This window comes from Anopheles coluzzii, chromosome 2, assembly GCF_943734685.1.
Source record: "Anopheles coluzzii chromosome 2, AcolN3, whole genome shotgun sequence".
NCBI classification, from domain to species: Eukaryota; Metazoa; Arthropoda; class Insecta; order Diptera; family Culicidae; genus Anopheles; species Anopheles coluzzii.
In genome coordinates this window covers 7,269,824-7,285,196 of record NC_064670.1, presented here as the reverse complement: position 1 = coordinate 7,285,196, position 15,373 = coordinate 7,269,824, and the positions used below count along the sequence as shown (strand labels likewise).

At 46.6% G+C, this 15,373-nt stretch overlaps 1 protein-coding gene across 3 annotated transcripts in view; it reads right to left on the bottom strand.

Annotated features, from left to right (window-relative positions):
* LOC120949827 (uncharacterized) overlaps nt 1-10,266 on the bottom strand; it is a 180,687-nt gene extending 170,421 nt beyond the window's left edge. For 2 of the 3 annotated variants that reach the window (XM_040367359.2, XM_040367361.2), the window contains exons 1-2: nt 10,159-10,266; nt 8,055-8,796 (exon numbers count right to left, since the gene is read on the bottom strand). The gene's annotated coding sequence lies outside the window, so the exon portion shown is untranslated. The remainder of the gene's footprint in view (nt 1-8,054; nt 8,797-10,158) is intronic. The other variant, XM_040367360.2, reaches the window with a different exon arrangement.
* Nucleotides 10,267-15,373: the final 5,107 nt, after the last annotated feature.

Sequence of the window (15,373 nt, the reverse complement as noted above, 5' to 3'; positions counted from 1 at the left end):
CCGGTGAAATTTTCGTTCCATTTGCCGTATCATCGGCAAGCAAGATAAACTTCATTCGCTTCACCACTTCCAACGCCCCAAAAATACAACACCTGCAAATAAACCTATCTTCTTCGCTCGCCAAATGCCTGCCTTACCGCCACAGCAGATTGATCGAGTTTTTGCTTTGATGAGCTGCAAATTAGTTTGGAGAAATTACACCGGTAAACATCGGTTATCGATTTCCGGCTACAGGTTTGTGCTGCCCTCTGGCCAGCCAGGTCCGGTTTTTATTGAGTGGTTCTGAGGTGTCTTCGAATTTCATTCCAGCTGGAACGTGAACTCTACTTCAAACCGATTGATCAGTGGCACAGATACATTAAATGTTGCCTTCGAGATGGTGTTTCGGGATAGCAATCGCTCAAACATTTGCAACCATCTCAAACCCCGGGCGTCGGAGCTCGGACGCTAACCTCAAACTGGTGTGCGGCTATCGGTTCTTAACGACCTTATGAAATCAATCGTCTTGCAAAAGCATCAAACCAGCAACGAAAACCATCACCGGAAATGAGTTATGGATGAAAGCAAACACCACCGTGATGGGAAAGCTGTCCTTTTATCTGAATTCGATATCGTCTAGCCACCAGCATGCCCCTATACCCGGGTAAGGTACCTTTCCATAGAGATTTGACCACGCTTTAGATGCGGTGTTCAAGTAAGTCTAGTGAACCGTGAGTGAGACGAACACTAAAACCAGACCGATCCCTGCCCGCCGCTGTGCATGTGAAGCCAATCCTAGAGCCAAAGGCACGTTCGGTGACTTCATTTCATTGCTAACAGCTCCATTCGCTTTCAACTACACAACATCAACCTCTTTACAACAACCCGAAATCTTCCCTGCACCCTACGTACGGGGCTGGGAGACTAGTGGCGAAGGCAACCGTGAACCCATAAAAAATAAAGTTATGCTCCTCTGCAGCTCCTGAATATTGATCACACACGCTCTATCTCTCTCTCTCTCACGCTCTGCTTGAAGGTGGCCAACAGTAGTGTATGTGGCTTACGGGTGCAAGTCACACCTTGGCGGTTTACTACTTAGTCATCAAAAACGATGAATGACTACAGTCGACGCGACGTGCACCGGGTGGCAACGGGCTAGAAAGTTAATGCGCTTTTCTCTGCGCTCGTCGTTTGCCAAGCTCGTCACGAAAGCTCATCAATTGATGAGAAATCAAAAAGCTCTTCCACCCACTTCAGGCCGCAAACATAAGTGGATGCTGTCGCAAGACACTGCCAAGACACGATCGAAACGGTGGTGAGGGTTACCGAGCGTTGCTATACAAGCACATCAACTCTGTAACACCGACCCAACCACAGCGTATGGATGTTGTGTGTTTTTTTCTCCTTCCGAATGCATGTTGCAAGATAGATTCCCTATGGTTTTCGCCATTCGCCTTCTTAAAGGAACATTTGCACGGTGCTAAAGTGAAAAGTTACGTGCACATTTTGGCACACAGTGAACCAGTGTTCGTGATACACGCTCGCGAACAGCTCTCGCGATGGATCAAAGACTGGACACGGTGAGGCAAAAACACGCACACAAAAAGACGGACGCTCACTCAATTGGTGAGCTGTTTCGTTTCGGGGCGCGTTTTTATGCTCAAGCGCAATCTTGCGGAACCTGGAAGTAAAATTCCCAGAACCAAGGGCCAAATCGTGTCCAACGGTGCACTATATGTTGGAGTGGTTCGATTTCACGTGCTAGTGAGCTTTTCCAATCAAGCAAAGCTATCCGCTGTGAATAGCAATTTGAAACGACGACGCTATTTTTGACCGTTTATTAGCTACCATTTTTAGTGACGCATGTTTATAGGTAGTCTAAGGGTTTGAAGTATTGCCTTTCGATTGTTCCAGATCAAATGTACATCTTATTTGGGTTATTTTTTCGACTTGAAAATTCAGTTGTTACCTAAATCTGCAATTGCATCACTTAGAGCCTACCGAAATAGTCAAGATTGCAGATTGTGTCAATGTTCTGTAATTATTATGTAAGAAGATGTCCATTTTACTCTTCACAAACATACTCAAATAGTTTTGAATACAAACATCCTCTTACATAACTCAAATAAGTCCTTAATTTACCATTGATTCCCAAAATCGTTTACTTAAAAATACTTACACCACAGTACCAAGTAAATTGTCACATTTTCCCAACCAAATACCACATACTTCACTCACTTACCGTAATGCGACCCCGTAATGTGCGCAAACAAAGCCCCACCGGGTATATCGCCACGAGCATACATTTTTAAAACCGAAACAGCTCCCCAAGCTTGGCTGCAAAGTGATGTAAACAAAATAAAAGAAAGAACTGCCGAAACCAGAACCAGCAGACGGCACGCGATGGAATGCTCGGGGAAAGGAAAAACATCCCATCAACACGATCAAAATCTCCACAGCGGGGGGGGGGGAGCAAACCGTAATATGTGTTCTCATCGCAAGGGTAGACCCGGCACACACACACACACACACACACACATACAAACAGACGCCAATCCCTTAATGTCGTCGGGCAAAAGGAAAACGCATCTGATTTGCACACAGATTTTACGCCACTCTTGAGGGAGGCGACACAAAGACAACGACCGCTAACCGAAATCGAAACAAAAGCAGAAGGAAAGCATAACAAACACATACCCAGACATATCCGGTGAAAGTCTCCCGGGGATTCGATCCCCGGATGGTACGGGGGAGGAGAGGTTAAGGAAAGCACATAAAAAATTCACGCTGTGTGGGCTTTTTTTTCGTTGTGTTCTTGTCTCTCTCTTGTCTCAAGGTTTGGCCCGCCAAGCACGAAGCCTAAATATCGAATGGACTTGGCGTAAGAGACAATTGTTTTCCACACTTTGCCCATTATAGGTTTGCTGCTTGTTTCTGTGCTCTGTGTGTGTTCAGGGCATATGAAACTTAAGAAAAACTTTCCTAACGTTAAGCAATGGCCGGGACACAAGTCAAGCTGCATTCATGTTGTGTTCCATGAAAGCCCACACGTGTCGCTGCCACGTAAAGGTGGAAAACAGAACTAGCATGCTTTAGTTTTAATAGATTCGGCAGAAAGTCTAAAACACTCATACAGCGCAACTTTATAAACGACACTCCAGTGCAGTTTGTTCGCTTGCTATTTTCTTTTATTTCTGCAATCTTTCGTTTTCTTACAACACACACCCACACGCACACGCGGTCCCATCTGTGAACCGGTTTCTAGCTAGGGCACCGTCTCCGTACGACCAACCATACCTAAACCGGCACGAAACAAATGTTTTAACATTTGATACAAAATTTCCAAATTTTAAAACAAAACACATCTCCTCTTACGCTGCCAGCCGGTTTGCTGAAAAGAAGTGCAAAGTAGCAAAACTATATGACCTGTGACGATCGACAGCACAACAACTGCCAAAACGGCACACGGCAGATGCTACCCACTTCGATACGGGGCTGTATAAGCTCCTGCTTCTTGGTAGAATACGAAAAAACAAACCCTTTTCCACATGACAGAAAGCAAAGCGACGCTCCCTTGTTCGCTTCGTGCAACCCTTTGCCTTGCGTCCCCAGCCCTCGATACACACGGAACACACGGAATTGCAGATAGGAAAAGGTCAGCATCGAACGCTTGTCGCAACCAGACAACAATCATAGCGACAAAATGGCCACGATCCTTTTTTTTGCCTTTTCTTGCCTCCACAGTTGTTCCAATAGTCCCTCGAACCGAGATACTACCTTGCACACACGTACGGATAAACATTTATCCATAAGCAATCACGCCCCGCCGCTAACCCCGCCCACCGTCCGGCGGGGAGGATGTTTTTTAAGGGAAACGATAGGGCCGAGATACTTGATCCGTATCGGGACAATCCCGAGCCGTCTGGATTGTCGGGTGTCAAAAAGCGCCTGTTAGCAAGAAGCGCTTCTTTATTGCGGCTTGAGAAACACTTGCCATAAGCGCAGTCGAGTTTATAAATCCGTCCGCCGCTTTCCACTTGCCCCGGGCCCGGACCAGCTCGAGCCGTTTCGGAGAGACGGCGAGTATATGGGAAGCATTAAAAAAGCGGAAACTAAATCTAATTGAAATAAATAAACACAACAGCACATCGTCTTGATGTCGCAAGACTGCATTTCAGCTGTTTATTGAGCGCGTTTCAGAAGGAAAAGAAATGGCATTCCCTCTCTCCCCTTCCTTCGGCTCTTGACCTACGCAACTTTCACCATTCTCCATTAGTGAAGCTTCATTTTTGGATATTATTGTTGTCGTGGCCGTTCGGTCTCAGCGAAAGCAATTCAAGCCCAGCCCCAAATTCGCCGGCAGTGGATCTGAAATTCAATTTAAAACAAACATATCAATTTCCCAGCCTTTCGGCCCATTTCCACTCCCCCTTTCCTGCTCCGCGAGTCGGCTTTTCCGACGGGTCCGGTTTGTTCGGTCTTTCCAGCGAAGTTTTATGCGGTTCGCTTTTGCACACCGCAGCAGCACGGGCCTTGCCGAACCCTTGCTCCGGTTCCACTTTGCTCTGTTTCTTCTTCGACCCCTTTTGCGCGCGTTTATGTTTTACCGACGACGGGTTTATGTTTTACCGTAAACAGCCTCCATTTCCGTTTGCTTTGTCTCGCTCTCGTTTTCTCTCTCTCTCTCTCTCTCTCTCTCTCTCTCTCTCTCTCTCTCTCTCTCTCTATCCTTCGGACGTTCCGTAACATGAAACGTGCTAAACGAAAACTGACTGGGTTTCTGGGTACTGAACAGGGAAAAGGTGACCGGTTTTTCTTTTGCTTTCCTTTTTTTTTTATTTGGTTGGTTTTCCATGGCGCTGTTTACAACGGGGCAGCGCGCTCGTTTTACAATTTTCCTCTCTCTCACACACACACACACACACACGCACATTCGTCTCACATGTCCTTTTGCCGGTAACCATAAAGTGTACCGCTTAAACACTCGCTTCTTGAGATAATCCGACCGGCGGCACAACATTTCGAGCTCGTGTTCCAACCGTTCGTTTATTCGAATCGCTTTCCAGCCCTTTCAGGCGTGTTGCAGGATGGTGACGGGCAGGAAAGTGACCCCTTCGCATGGGGTATTCTCGGACCGGGCAATAAATCAAGCTTTTCACGCTTTAAGCACTCTACCCTGGGCGGTGGTTTATTTTATTTTATTTATTTATTTATTTTTTCCCCCCGCTCAAGCCATTCCAACGATTGTCCAACGTGTCGTGGCGTGTTTGGAAGCGAATGAAATTTAATTGTGTAATTAATGATGAGTTCATAAAATTTTACTTCCAAAGCTACTTTGGGCGCAATAAAAAGAGATCGTTTTCACTCCGTGCTAAACGGTTCGATGGGAAAACTCATTATTGCTTTTCAGCGATTCAGCGGAAACTCGACGGTCATTTCCGCCTTCAAACCCTTGCTGGTATAGAGAACTTTTCTGTATATTTTACTAGGCTCAAAACAAAACTTCAAATAAACAAAACCATTCACTGCACATTAAAGGTTGTGAGGCTCCGTAATCAGCCTAACCTGTCGACCGATTAATGTGTAAAGCAACCAAAGCAACACAGCGCCCCAAAATTCTCGCCTTCATCGACCCTGAGCTGTCTAGGTTCACGACCTACGCAGCGCAAACTTTTGACCGAAACATGTTTAAAGTTGGAAAACTCTCCACCCCTCGGTGGAGAAGCGCTTCCGTGGTTCTACGTTCTGTGCGTGGGGAGAAATATCATCGACTCACAAATCGAACAACCGTGGCCGAGGAAACAACGTATCAAAAGTTTTCCAACAGTGGGTGCTGCTTTAGAGAACTTTTACAAATCTTGGGATGGTTTCGTCGTGCTTTTTTGTTTGTTTCTGCAACCACACAAATCTTGGGTCGGTTTACAAAACATTCCCGGTACATAAATCTGGGCCAGCCGGCACGAAATGAGTGATGCTCAGTTTGTTTTGACCGTGAGAGTGGTAGTGTGTGTGCGTTCGTAAAATTGTTTATGAGTCTGTTTTTTTTTCTTCTACCAACATTCGCTAGAAAATCACCGGCAAGGATGTGGGTCAACCTGAACAAAAAGCCTTGAAAGTGAAGGTGTCGGAAGAGCAGTTAACGCTTTCCTTCACGTCATCCTACTGCACCGTTGATGGGGTAAGTTTTTTTTTTATAAAAAAGGTTTTCGTATAATAAATCACGTTGCAAAAGCTCACTTGGGCGAAAACAGACGAAAGAGAGGTAAAAGGAGAGAAACCTGGAGCGCAAAAAAAACTGCACAATTATTCATTCGGCTTTAGCAGCAATTCAGGTGAAGGTTATATTTAAATTTTAAATATAACCACCGTAGCCGTATAAACGGGCCGGACAAACCCCTAGCCAGATTATGCGAGCAGGTGGCTCATTACGTTTAATGCATTCTCTTTTTGCCGGGCAGAGCATTTGAGCCCGGTTTTATGTAACGTGTTTGACGTTACATTTATTTACATTTTTGCTAGCCTAAAACATTCCCATTCCTTTCTCGAAAGGCTTCACAGCTTCCTAGAATTGCTCGAATGAAACCACGTGGCGGTGCAAAACTTTCTGAAGATCTAGCTCGCTAGATAAAGGTCAAGTGTACAAATGTAACCACAAACGTGACAGAAAGAAGCAAGAGAGCAGAATTCCACGAATTATAACTTCATCTTTCACGCGCTTTGCAATTTTCAGTTCCTTCCCGTGGTAGTCGTTTATTGTTTTCGCTTAGCGGCGGTGGTGTTTTGCTTCTGCACCTCACCAGCACCAGCACCAGCAAACCACAAACAACGGCAAATTGCTGTTTAATCCAACCATCATCAGGCACGCTAATGGTACGGATCAGCCAACTTGCCGCCGTACTTGCCATGCGGAACCGCAAAGTCATTTGCTACTTATCAATCGACCGAGTCCAGAGTCCAGAGTCTACCGATGACAGCCTCATGCCTCCCTACCCTACCTACCATCAGCTAGCCGTCTAATTACAGGTTCGCGTCAGCGTAATCCCTCGATCCATTGTTAGCCCGTCCCAGAAGTACCGCTGGAAAGCTGCTGCCTGTCCGACCGATCTTGCGTTTAATTAGGTAAGCAAAACTGATAAAACCGACACATTTAAAGGCCCCTTGGGTGAGGTGATGCTTTGCCTCCCCCCGGGGCTCCAGAACGCAACGCCCGCCCTGGAAGAAAGCGCTACAAAGGCCACCACGCTCCAGGAAGTGAATGAAGCCCATCAACGGAGCGGCGTGCGCGGTATGGCCCCGTCCCAGCTACAAAGGAGTGATTATGGCTTTACCAGTAACTGCCGACTAGTTCGCCTCGCTTCGTTACCGGTCGTACGGCGCAAACAAAAGGCGCACCCTGCAATGCTTGAGAACTGGGGCCAGCTCTTGCCAAGGCCAGAACGGCAAGCCGGGCTTAATGAGCCGGTTGAAATGGTGTGGTGTCGCCGGTGCCTCCTAGAAGCCGCTGCCACCGAGATGAATCGTTCGCCACAGCAACAGCTGCCCCATGGCTGAGCTCAGCCTCTTCTCGCTCCTTCCTGCGGAAAAGACTCACAGGTCAGGTCGTGTACAACGCAAAGTTCACTACTTGTGATGCTAATTTTGTCTCGCCCAACCCTCGACACCGTGGGGCTTGGGTTCTTCTTGGTATGCAAAAACGTTCGTCTAGCTCCACGCTTACTGGGGTTACATCTTTGTGAATAGTCATCTAAGAGGCAACCTTTCTCCTACAGCCCGAACCAAGGTTATTGCTGCACTGGTGCAGGAAGACTCCAAAATCGGGTCTCCCTCGAGGGCATTAATCCTTTCGGAAAATGTCACAACCGGGTTTTAATCGCCGCCAGGCCCCTCGACCACTAGCAGCACTGTGCGGTGGGTAGTCCAAGGTGTACTTTAAAGGTGAGTTGCGCATAGGGTTTGAATTCAAATTGCTCACACACACACACAAAAAACAATCAAGAAAATACAAAACATAGAATAAAATATAGCCTTCCCGGAGGTTAGGGCGAGCGAGAAGAATGTTGATAAAAATAGCTGACCTAGTTCTGGCTCCGCTGCTAGTTCAACTGCTGCTGCTGCTACTGCTGATGTTGCTGCTGCTGGAGAACGCATCTACTTTCGAAGTATTTCGTGAGTGGCTCGGGCGCTTGAGTGCTTTAAAGTGTAATCGCTGCCGTCACTGAACGATATCTGTAAAAGCAATAGCCACCACTACCACTATGCTAGGTTGTGTTTTTCCTTTTTCCTTACGCCTGTCTTCACTTCACCTGTTTCTTATTCCTTTTATTGTAGCTACACACAATCAGACACTGACAAACCCACACGGTTGGAAGAAAAATGATATCGGGCTAGCCCTGCTTCCTGCACGGGGGGTTATCTATACAAGAGCAGCGTTTCAGTCGCTGAGCCCGAGCTAGATTGACATTCCGCGATTTTGAACGTCAAAGGACGTCACCCCTTTTTGCAGCTGCTCTACACACACACACACAAAGCACACATACAGCACTAACAATGCACTCACACACTCTCGCGCGCGCTTGGATCTGTCAGCGTTGTGCCGTTTGGTGGCAACACTTACGTTTTCCTATTTTGCTCCACTTCACAGTACCAACGCACAATAATCTAGCCGTGACACACTCACACACACACACAAACACATTCACACGCTTGGAAGACGACACTCACATTTCCGGTTCACTTTTCGAGCCGTCACCGAACGAATCTGTCACAGCATATGTTTAGCTTAAGCGTTTTAGCAAGAATAAAGCCTGGAATGACACTCTGAAGGATGAGAAGGATTATACAAGCTTATGCAGAAACATGCAGGAATACACACAAATAAATAGCTCGAAACATTGTGTATTCAGTATTCAGTATACAGAGCTGAGTTTTTGAAAACTTTAACGATCCTCCGTACCCTGTCTAGTGCGTGTTACTCTAAATCTCTCACGCTTAGCTTCCATTCCAAATTCCATCCAAAAACTGGCAGATTTTATTTGCACAGCCACACCGGGGAAAGCGAATCGCACTTTACATAAAAGAAAAGTCATTCCCATTCAACCACCCCTCCCTCCTACCTACCCCTCTGGCAAACAAATGCCCTGCCCAATTCTTGTTTTGTACGGAATGGCTGAAAATTCCGTTCCGTGCGACCGCCTCGGAGATGCCTGCCGGATGCCTGTTAACGACCGTGCACCCTGGTCCCCACCCTGCCCCTGCTGGCCCGCCAGCTGGAAGTGTGATTATTTTTATTTTATCTTCTCCTTCACCAGCGCTCGGGGCATCGGCACCGGTTTCGGTATCGTTTTCGAACCGCCCGGCTGCTGCCTGTTTGGCTGCCGCCGTGTTACGGCCACCGTTTATGGTTTATTATTTTTGGAGCAAAGTTTTCACGATCGGAAACGAACGATAACAGCGCGAAAGCTGCGTGCTGGGTGAGAGTGTGCCCTGGCCTAAACAGCCTAAAGGGAAACGCTACAGCGCGTACCTACAGACGAAACGCTGATAATGATAATGCGCCGCGGTTCCGTGGCGAGCGGTGCCGAATCCAACCACCCGCCACGCCAAACGTAGACGCCCTTCCCTCCTTTTCGGGGGTGGGTATTGATTTCAATTTTTTACAGCTCTCCGACCCGAAGCTGATTGAATTATCCTTAGCTCGGTGCTGGTGCTCGGAGGAGGCAGCTCCAGTGATGATAGTCTGGAATGTGTAACGCGCCGTATTACGCAACGTATCGCAGTGCAGATTTCAGCCACGGACCAAGAGGTACTTCATCGTTGAAACTGTTGAAAAACTGGCCATTCGACACTGCCACGAGTACTGTGTTAGGGTCTGCATCTTTCCTCGTCTAAACTGTCAGTGACAGTGAGCGGATGGATTTTCAATTCCATTGGAGTTTTGTCCATGAGTACCAGATTAGTGTTTCCAGGCAGAATAGTAATCTTTTTAGTGTTTAAACAAATGCACATGCACACACATCTGGAGGCTTCGAAACTGTATCCCGGCTTAACCACATCTCCTCTACGATCTCCCAAATGTACTGATTGAGACTTTTTTGTTTGTTTTTTGCTTTGCTACTCTTTCACTAGGTCAACGCTACATCACAGTGCGCGAATCATGGAACACGACAGTACCGAACGTACCTTCCGAAAAGATCACGGCTCGTACGTCAACCGATAAACGACCGATAACGACACTCCTACCCAGTGGGCCTGTTACACCGACGCGGGATGTTGCCAAACTGGCGACCGTTCCAGCATCCGCGTCGAGTACGCGTTCATCCGATTCGGGAGGCTGGATGTTCTTTTTCTGCTCTTTTTTTTTGTTTAGTGTCTCCGAAAGGATGTTGCTCAGCTTCGGCAAATATTCCTCGCCTCGTACTTTTGCCATGTGAACCGAGCGAACCGAACGTGGTGTCGTGGCGCTGAACAGGGAGAGTAAACGATGCCGTGAGATGAGAATGTGAGATGATGCTTTCGCGACGGTGAGTGAATGAAGGTAAGCAAAAGCGACTCAGGGTGGCTGGTGAGAAGCTGGTGCTACTATTTCTCAGTGCTCGTATTAACATAAGAATAGCTTTTCGGTATGAACATATAAAATATTATAAAATTAGTTCTTTTTTGGCATTTTGGCATTAGAGCAACCCGGTCGTAAATGTATGTTCAACCAATAATCTTGATCCATCATATAATTCCGTTGTTTTATGGCTTTATTATTATTTTTTAATTTAAAAAATCAAGGGATTATTCCAAGCAAATAAAAATAAAAATATCTTTCTTTGCCTCCCAAAATGTTGTTATATTTAAATTTTTCAATTCGCTCAAAGAGTACAAACCACCTCCAACCACACCATACGTTACCACCAACACGTTTGCATCTGTGAGATGAGCATATACTGCCACGCGTTAAGGATTTTCACTTCGTGTCTACTCACCGCATCCGAACCGACTCGATGTTCTCTCACCAAGTGTATTTTGTTGAATATTTTCTCAATCATCCCGGGGCGGAAAAAGTGACACACGAACTAGTGTTCATCTATCCTCCCTGCAACAAAAGGGAGGAACAAAAACAGAAAAAAACAACACAACACAGCACAGTAACACCCAATCTCGAGTGAATCGAAGAAAGGAAGATAAACAAATGCCGACCTATGTGCCAGTGACCATGCGCACAGTCATTCCGGGTCCGGGGGGAGGAAAAACAACACAACTCGTGCGACAACTGTTTTAGCAAAACGACCAAACGTACACATCTCGTCTCGATGATGGGGTTTATGTACGCTTCTTTTTTTTTGACGAAATAAGCTTGACATTTAAAGCAAATGAGGATGCATGGCTAAACGTTGACACAAAAAAGTTAACACTAAAGCTTGGTAGTATTTTTTTGTAAAATGTTTTGTTGCTTAATTGCAAACCACTTGCTATTTGTTTGCATTTTATCATAACCTTTGATTGCTGTACAGCATCGAATGAACTTTCGTTATCGCAACACCGACGAGAGCAACCCGAAATAGACGATGAATTATCTCGTCCGAACGATCCCGAGAGAGAGAGAGAGAACGAGCCCGTCTGGCAGAGAATGACGTTCGTACTGACAGATTTGCTTGGACTTGGCACGTCGACGGAATAACAACTCAATAGAGGCAGGTCATGAAACGAGGGCAAGTAATTGTTGTTACCGAGATCAGCGACGGGAGATACCTAGAGAACTAGCTCGTTAAATGGTTTATAGGTTTAATTCTAGGAAGATAAACATGAGACAGGCATTGGCTCTGCGAATGCGTTACCTGCATGGGCATGCATCAATGGAATGATTTAGTAGAATAAATCCTTTGCAGCTACTGATTTCCTCTTATCGTATAGAAATAAATTTAATATTTTTACTAAAAATAATGAGTTCTACACTCTATGCATGAAAGCCATAATTGCCTACAAACAAAAGCTTAAGCCATGCAGACATTTCCATGTTTTAACTTTCCCTCAATTCCTAATAATTCTCGCCACTTCCCATTGCATCCCCGTTTCGCCTGAAACGATCAATGCCGAATGGGAAAGAAATTGATGGACAGTGAAAACAACAGACTCCGAAGTGCAAAAACTGCACCCTATTGTGTGCCGCCCGCTTCTCACCTGACCTAGCGCGCCTGATTGTCCGATAGGAAGTAACCAATTATGACGGGAAAGAAAAAGTCAGCGTTAGTCAGCTATCGAAGGACAAAAGAGCGTTCCACCCACGAGCGCTCCCGGGCCGGCCAGAAACTTTCCAAAGAGACAAACTACGGCAGCAGCAGCAGCAGCAGCAAAAAAAACCACCCGACAGAAACACAAGTCCAGCCACACAGAAAAGGGACACATAAAAAGAGTTTGCGTTAAGTGGTGAGTTAATGGGTTTTCCGCAGAGTGGTTTTTCAAAACGAACGTAAAACGAATTGCGTGACGGCAGGTTTCCGGTGGGTTTAGGAACCAAACAACAAAAAAAAGGCCACATTCTGTTAGGGAAGCGTAGAACCGAACCTTACCCGTACCAGGGCTCCCACGACGTCACCGACCGAGTCTGAAGGGTGGAATTTCTCTCCAAAGGGTTTCCGATGGATTCGGGGGAAAGCTAGCGTGGGGTGTGCGGCTTAGCGAAACGCTCGGGGATCTCCATCCCGACCGTGCTACGTGGGAAATATTGAAGGGTTCTGCCAATTGCTGTCGTTGGTAATGCTGTCGTTGCTGTTGTTGCTGTTGTTGTGTTGCTCGTGTTTTGTTTCCCACATTTACACGTGCAAAAACTAGTGACCGGCAAGGGAAAACTTTTTAACCCCAACGCCGCATCAGCCAACCGGGAAGAAGCGCTGAACGAGAGCAAAATTAAAAATGATGAAATTATATCGGACTTGACCGCCACTGTCTTGGGCTAAGAGCCGAAGGGTCAATGCATGTTACGTTGCGTTACGGAGGTGAAATATTGAATCATCGGTGAAGGGATGCGACAAAAAAATGGTGCGCACCCAAGTTGAGGGAAAGTATTTAGCAGCCTCATTTCGCTGACCATAATTGGGGTTGAAATGACGTTGAAAAATGTCCAACGAACGGAAATGAGTACGATCAGCTGTTTAATGGAATTCCACCGTCCCCGTGGGTGTAAAATGAGGAGAATAAATGGAGGCAAAACAAGCTGACAATGAATAAATCAACTACTTTCTTGGGAAGTCTTATTAGTTTGATGGATACTCAATTCCATGGATGGTTTTTTTAAGTTTGGCTTTGTCTGTAAAATCCTGCAGGATGATACAATGCGTCTTCGGATGCTTGATAATCCCGGATGATGTTTCATGAGCAATTTGCAATCGATTAATCCGACAATTGATTCAAACTTTTATGTATCTTACTAACCATTGCTTGCGTCGTGTAAGTTACTTTTACGTCCTTTTCCTGTATATCCATATACGAGCAACTATTATCCAGCATGTAAACAATTGGCTTTGAAACAAACAAAAGCCCTCCATTCACCCTAATCCAATGACAGTCCGGAATCGGCTTGGCAGAGCTCAAAATGGGCTTATGTTTTCAAAAATGCATAAGTTAATTGAAAAACACACACAGTGCACCTGTCCAGGCACGCAAGGAGCCAACCCAACTTCTCGCACTTCACACCGACCAAACCGCACTTGATACTAACGGACGTTCCGAATGCAAAAATTGAAAAAAAAAATACCAAAATTATTTCATTTCCTCTCGAAAACACTCCTCCACAGCACACTTCAGTGTGTCTAGTTTCGCTTTGTGCGCCCTCCAAGTCGTGCCAAAACAATTCGCTCAGCCTTAGCCATTCCCTTGGATTTGAGCTCTTCCCCCGCGGCAACTGCAACACAATACCCCATCAAACCGTACACGTATCATTATAGCCCGAGCTTACTGGTTAAACCAAACTGGCCGTATAATTCATCCCTGCCCTACGGTGCATTGGGAGGGCAGCCACAGGGGACACAAAACCACACGACCGGTGGCCGGCTCGGGCAGACGGGCAGAACGAGCAGGCTAGCAGGGGGAAGCAAAAAAAATCACTTTAAATCCTAAATTCCCTCACTGCGAGACTAATGCTAATCCCACTTATCCGCTTTGCTTTTGGAAAAGTCAGAAATCCGAGCATTCCTGTACCGTACCCGCCTGCTGCACAGACTGCACCGTACACCGAGCTCGAGTTCATGGCTCGTGTGCAGGAATTAAAACAACAAATTTCTAAGCAATTGGAAGGCTTCACGGACGGTTATGTGGAGGTAGCTCCATCGGCTAAATGGTCCGGTGCGTAGAATAAAACTCTTACCATTGGCCTACTTGCAATTGCAGGCGGCTTTCGAACGGTGGCGGTGGTGTTGGAAGAAGCGGTAAGCAGCAACGTGCCTCCCACCGACTGGTGAATGCAAAACCGACGACCGATATTTCTCAACAGCGTATTGCATTTCCAAAGCAGAAAAGAACAAATCCGAATGGATGGGCCGTGCAAGCCTGTACACCCGGGGGACAGGGAGCATGCGAGACGATTATGCTCTCAAAGGAAGACAAATTTAGGAGCCTGTGTATGTCTGTGGAGTGTTAATATTTTCCATTTCCGCAAGGTTACCTTGCTAGCCACCCGATCCGGGCCTTAAGCGGTCATGGAAACCGGAGAAAAAAGAGAAGTAAAAAAGAAAACCAGTAGTTTCTCGGCCGGTACCGGGATGTTCTCGCCCGCCCGGTGGCCCACTCGGCCCGGCTGCGTACGAAGTCGTACGGTCAATCGCCCGCCGGGCACCGGTGTGCAGAGTCGTGCGGTGTTGTACGACAGCATCCAACATGCATCCCTCAGTTGTCGGCAGGGAGACAGACAAACTCGCTTTGCAACTGGCCCCAGCGCCGGGCAAGCCGGCAAAGTGAAACTAATTTCTGATTGCCGGGGGTTCTCGGCAAGCACTCCATCATACCGCAACGTCCGCCTGCAGCTGTGGTAGCCAATCGGTACAACCGTTCCGACTCCGATGAAGCACAAACCAATGCAAGCCAAGCCCGATCCCCATGAAGGACTTCTTTAATTATTGAAGTCATTAGAATACGTAAAAGTGCATATGTTTTTAGGGGTTAGGATTACAACATGGTAAAGCGGGACACGACGCAAGCAATAGCGTGCACACAGACTACAAACCCTGGTAGTGCGCTTCGGAAAACCGAAGCCATATCTGCATCGCTCTCTTTTTATGTCTATCTCACTCCTATTATCTGCCTTGCTTTGAACCGGAGATGGCACCACGAGAGTGTACCTCAGTTGACCTCATCGAACTATGGCGACAGTTTGCAGGAGTGTAGCACTCCCCAAACGCTTTGCTCGTTCTCCTGC